Here is a 6,329-nt window from a genome sequence, read left to right on the forward strand (position 1 = left end):
TGCTTCTCCAAAAAGTCGTCTGCACGCAGGTCACATTGACATCGTCTGTCTGCTGTGGATGAAATTGTAACCATGTCCTCTGAGATGCTCTAAAGCTTTATCACTCGGCTACCTGGCCTTTAACAGCTGGTGATGGAAAGAGAAAGATTGAACCTGCAGTGGCCCCTCAAGCCCGAGTCGCTGAGAGAAACTAGGCGATATTTGCTTGCTCCCTGCTTTGGATTACATCTTAACTCCAAAACAAAGCCACATAAGTTGTTTGATTTCCATCTAATGCCCCGGTAACGCCGCGCTAGTCGGAGCACATCTGTCACTGTGTCAGGTGTGCGGCACGCACTCGTGAATAGAGAAGCAACTCAGACCCTCCAATTGTGCACCTTCAATCGCCGCCGTCATCTGGCAGCCAGAAGAGCCAGAGAGGTAAAATTGAAAAAGTGAATTTCTTGCTAATGGCAGAGGAGGAGAGCCAGAGATATAATACCTAATCCATAAAGGACAATTTCAGGCCCCAGACACTGGAGACCCAGGCGCTCGATCATGAAGTGATTCAGCCAGATTGATCAAGGAGCGTCGTAATCACATGGGAATGTTACACGCGGGCTCCGCCGAGTGTCAGGAGATTCAAAGGTGGGTTTAATGGATTTGAGGTGATGTGCTTTGAGAGGATTTCAGAGGGCGCAAAATAGAATCCTCAAAGCATCTTAGCAGCATTTAACAGCTGTCCGGTGAAATTAAGGTTCAGTTACAGTCAGTGGGATCTGGAGGAACAGAGGAGCAGAAGCCGGGGATTTCCTCAGCAAGAAATTCAAAGGGCCCTGCTTCCTGAAAGAACAATCAGAAATCTACTAATGAACCGCGCTGCTGATAACAGTGCCTTATTAGGCGGAAAGCCTAAATGCACTTAGCGATAACAAGCCTTTTCTTTTATTCAAACGGCTAAGAGCTCGGAGCTCCCTCTGAAACTGAAATTGAAACGCCGCGAACATGGGATTAAATATTCATAACCTTCAGCTGTCATCCAGCTCTTCCTGTCGCAAGATAAACTGCGCAACATCAACAAAAAAAAGAAAAAAAACCACACAATCCGACATAATTATTCACCTCTAATGAGTGAAGAGTGCACACAAAAGCAGCTCGCTCAGGCGTCACAGCAGAGTGGGGGTCTCCGTGTTTTGGTGTTAACAGGAGATATGAGCGGCTGCTTTCTGCCGATACCGTTAATCTCAAGTTCCCAACTCTGCCTGCTGTAGATGGTAGGCAGCTAGCCTCAGAAGATGCGCTTATTTTCCTGTCTCATGAGCTCATGAAACATTCTCACCTCTGTCCAATCTCTCAGAGCCTTTCATGCATTCGATAAGACAGCAAACAGCAGAGCCACTGACACAGTCTCATATTTATGCGGGAGAAATCGTGACTGATGCTTTCAAAACTTTGATTGAATTCTGCACAGGAGTGGTTTGATTTAAACCTTCAGTCAAGCTTTTGCAGCTGAACGAGTGTCAAATGCATTTAGCGGGGAGCCTCTGCGCGTCGGAGACATTCCTCCTGCTTCTTTATTTGTGCCAGTTTGACATGAAAGTAATTTACTAAGATAATAAAAGGAGCTGCGTTATAAATAGCGGCTGCTTGAGGAGGCTCTACAAACAAGACCTTGGACACATTCATTTCAGCGTCTCCTTCAAACGTGTAAACAGATTAATTGTGATCACCTTCTCACAAACCTGTTGCTTGAAAACCATGCAAACAAACACTATTGATAAAAAAAAATGGTAAAAAAGACGCATTTTAGTATTGTCCCATTCATCTCGACAGATAAATAGCGAAGCTGCAAATTCAAAAAGACTTTATTTATAAATGCAGTGTATTAATACAGTGTTTGACATCGTTTTTCTTACCCTTTCAAGTTTTGCACATCTTATCGGTTGTAGCCACAAACAATGTGTGTTTTACTGGGATTTTATGCACAAATAAAATAAATATAAATCTGAAAAGTGTGGTTTGGATTTAAATTCAAACCCACCTACTGATCAGTAAGGACTCCCTCTGTGTATAACTTAATCTCATCTAAATGCAGCTGTTCTGTGACGGCCTCAGAGGTTTGTTAGAGAACAATAATGAAGAAACAGAACGATGAGAACCAAGGAACCCAGCAGCCAGGTCAGTGGTAAAGCTCTGGAGACGTTTAAAGCAGTTTAAAACATAACAAGAGTATGGCAACCCACCAAGACATGGCCGTCCACCTAGACTCACAGGATGAGCTTTACTCAGAGAAACAAGAGGTCAACGCTAACTCTGAGGGAGATGCAGAGATGCAGAGCTCAGGAGGGAGAGTTTGTTGACAGGAAAACTCAGTTGTGCACTCCATAAATATGGCTTCAGTTGAAGAAGTAAGTCATTGTTGAAAGAAACCCACAAGAAGGCCAGCATAAAGTTTACAAGTGATGTAGGGGAAATCGCAAACATGGAAGTGGATGATCTGGTCAGATGAGACAGACATTGAATGTTTTGGCCCACATGCAAACACGGGTTCAGTAGAAAACGGATGCGTCACATCAGCCTGAACACACCGGCGCCGCTGTAAAACATAGTGGTGTCGGCATCGTGCTCTGGGGCTGCTCCTTTTGCAGCAGGGAGGGGAAAGTCAATCAAACTTTAAATCAAATAAAACCCTGGAAATTTGTTCTTTCATGATAGGATGCAAACTCAAAGTATAACAACTAGTAATTTAGTACCAATGCCTGTATAGAGTAAAAATAAATGTTTTATCTGTCCAGCCTGACATACTCAGACTGGACAGAATGACTGTTATGGGTGATATGTGTCAGAAAACACATGTCTGCATTACTGCATGATCTTCTCCACCAATGTGATGAACGGAAAGCTGATATCATACTGTGCACGCCCCTGAATGGGTGGACACATGCTTCCGATAAAATATCTGTCTGAAAGGAATAATGGGATTCTCAGGTTCTGAGAACCCAGTACTGAATCTGTAAACATTCCTCTGTCTTTTAGATTAAATATGGTAAAATATAGTTACAGTTTGAAGAGTCTTTTTATCACTACAGAAGTCTACAACATAAACACCACATTACCAGAGAAAAGAACCAGGGGAGGCCATCAACAGGTTGTTAGTTTAACACAATTAGAAGCAGCCTGTGCATTAGTGTGGTGGTTTGCTTGTTGGGTTTCCTTTGGGCTTCTTTCTCTCACAAAACCCGACAACACTGGTGATCGTGTTTGTGTGTGTCTGAGGAGGGATGTGCGTGTTTTTGAACTTGCAGCTGAGCAAGAACATGTTTTGCTCATTTTACTAGAAAGATGAGGACTTTGATGCAAACTGAGGACCTTTTTTGGTCCACACTATTTTCTGGCCATGGGGTTAGGTTCAGCTTTACGGTGTCAATTAGGTTTAGGCCAGGTCTACTTATAATTAGGTCTAGTCACAAATGTTTTGTGGGGCGTCAGGAGGTTATTATGGAGCATGTGGAATCTGTGGCAAGACTTGACACTGATGTTCACTGACCAACCAAGATGCAGATGTGCACAGCTGGCAGAGACATACCCTTAAAGACCTCTGAAGACTTGAAGCTGTAACTGCAGTAAAAGGTGGTTTTACTCAGCGTTAACTCAGGGGAGCTGCACACAAAAGCTCTTATTTATATCCCTTTGCTTTCATTCACAATTACGTAAATCTTTGTGTGGGTGCCCCACACATTAAAGTTAGAGTTGTTGTTTTTTTAAAAAGCAGAAAAAGTCTGCAGGGTATGCTTTGAAAGCCATTTCTACATAAACACAACCTGAGGTAAAGTTCTAAAAAGTTTTGTTGGAGTACTGATAATAAAATAATGAACGGGTTTCCTTCCTTAGCATGAACTTTGGAATAATAAATTATTCAGCACAAGAACAAAACAACAACAAAAAAAACATCCCATGACTTTTGGCACTGCAGTCTGTTTACACAATGCTGCTGAATCTCTCTTAGGTGGGAGGACTTATTGTCCTGTCCTGCTTTCAAAAGAGCTGATCACTTTGCAGAAAGGATAAAGTGAAGCCTGTAAGAGTCGGTGATGAATATCCTAACAAAATCTATGCAAATATTTAATCATTTACTGCTGTAGTTTAAAAAATCAATATCACAAAGCAACATTCTAAAAAAATAATCTAAATAAGTAAACTTTGTATTTCAGGAGCTGACAGTTTAACAGCAGCCAGTTTAAACTAAAACTTCATCCACTGGAGTGAATAAACACGTTGGAAACAATGCCTCACCTGTAAAACCTTTGGTTATAAAATCCTTATTTTATAAAATCCTTATTTTATAACTCTTTTATCCTGTTTTAAAGGTGGACTTTTCAGTTTTCATGAAGAACTTTAATAATTTTTGTTCTTGGTTGATGACTTAATTTCCTTTGGCTATATGACTAAATAGAATAGAGAATGGGTTCAGGAATGTTTATCTTCTGCACTTCTTCCTGTTTAAATACAGACATTCAATTCAATTCAATTCAATTTTATTTATATAGCGCCAAATCATGAAACATGTCATCTCAAGGCACTTTACAAAGTCAAGTTCAATCATATTATACAGATTGGGTCAGATTATACAGATTGGTCAAAAATGTCCTATATAAGGAAACCAGTTGATTGCATCAAAGTCCCAACAAGCAGCATTCACTCCTGGGGAACCGTAGAGCCACAGGAAGAGTCGTCTGCATTGTACATGGCTTTGCTGCAATCCCTCATACTGAGCAAGCATGAAGCGACAGTGGGAAGAAAAACCACCCATTAACGGGAAAAAAAACCTCCGGCAGAACCGGGCTCAGTATGAACGGTCATCTGCCTCGACCGACTGGGGTTACAGAAGACAGAACAGAGACACAACAAGAGAAACAAAAAAGCACAGAAGCACACATTGATCTAGTAATCTGTTCTACATTAGATGGTAATAGCGGGTGAGCCGTCTTCTCTGGATGATGTCACAGTTAACAGAACGCCAGACCAGGTGTACCTACTATGAAGAGAAAAGAGAGAGAACAGAAAGTTAAAGCAGAAATGACAACACATAATGCATAATTGAAGAACAGTAGAACTCAATGTAGTGAGAAAATTAGATCCTGATATACTCCAGTAACCTAAGCCTATAGCAGTAAAACTATAAAGGTAGCTGAGAGTAACATGAGTCACTAGTTATAATTTTTGTTAAAAAGGAAAGTTTTAAGATTAGTCTTAAAAGTAGACAGGGTGTCTGCCTCACGGACCAAAACTGGGAGTTGGTTCCACAGGAGAGGAGCCTGATAGCTAAAGGATCTGCCTCCCATTCTACTTTTAGAGACTCTAGGAACCACCAGCAGACCTGCGGTCTGAGAGCGAAGTGCTCTGTTAGGAACATACGGGGTAATCAGAGCTCTGATATATGATGGAGCTTGATTATTAAGGGCTTTATACGTTAGAAGAAGAATTTTAAATTCTATTCTTGATTTAACAGGAAGCCAATGAAGGGAAGCTAAAATTGGAGAAATATGATCTCTCTTGTTGATTTTCATCAGAACTCTTGCTGCAGCATTTTGGATCAGCTGAAGTCTTTGAACTGCATTTTGTGGACTTCCTGATAGTAAAGAATTACAATAGTCCAGCCTTGAAGTAACAAATGCATGGACCAGTTTTTCAGCATCACTCCTGGACAGAATTAACATTAAATGTAACTTGTAGAGACAATTTCTACCAAAGAATGGTGCAGGTTGAAGTAACTCTTTATGGACTTGAAATTGTGTAGTCTTAGCAACAAAACAAAAAAAACAAAAAATAAAAAAAACTTGGCACTCGTACGGTCTGAAGTATACAGGTGTTTGTTAACACAAAGACAAGGCTGCCAATCTTCCCAGGACTAGGTGTCCCAGGAATTTACTCCAGTTCAGACCGTGCTATGCTCAGAGAAAATGAAACAAACAAACAAAAAAATCACCAAGAGCTGCCTCGAGTCCTGAGTTTGCATTTACAATGTTAATATTCATGACAGGATAATAAAAAAAAACAGAAGAAGATTAGGTTGTTTATAAAACTTGAAGGGGAAAGCCTTTTCTCTTGAGAGAAAACATCTCAACTAAAGTTATAAAGCTGCATCTGAATGAATCAGAAGACCTCCTGAACAATGTCCTTAGGACAGTTTAGAGCAAAGTAGCAATGTGGCTATGAGGCTCATCGTCATGTCTGAAAAAACCCAAACTTTATTAGGTAAAAAACAAAAACAAATATTGTCATCAGTGGTGTTGGACCAATAATGATTTGGGCTTGATTTGCAGCCACACAAATAATTCCTTATGTCATAG

The sequence above is a fragment of the Fundulus heteroclitus genome, chromosome 22 (assembly GCF_011125445.2).
Source record: "Fundulus heteroclitus isolate FHET01 chromosome 22, MU-UCD_Fhet_4.1, whole genome shotgun sequence".
Classification (NCBI taxonomy): domain Eukaryota; kingdom Metazoa; phylum Chordata; class Actinopteri; order Cyprinodontiformes; family Fundulidae; genus Fundulus; species Fundulus heteroclitus.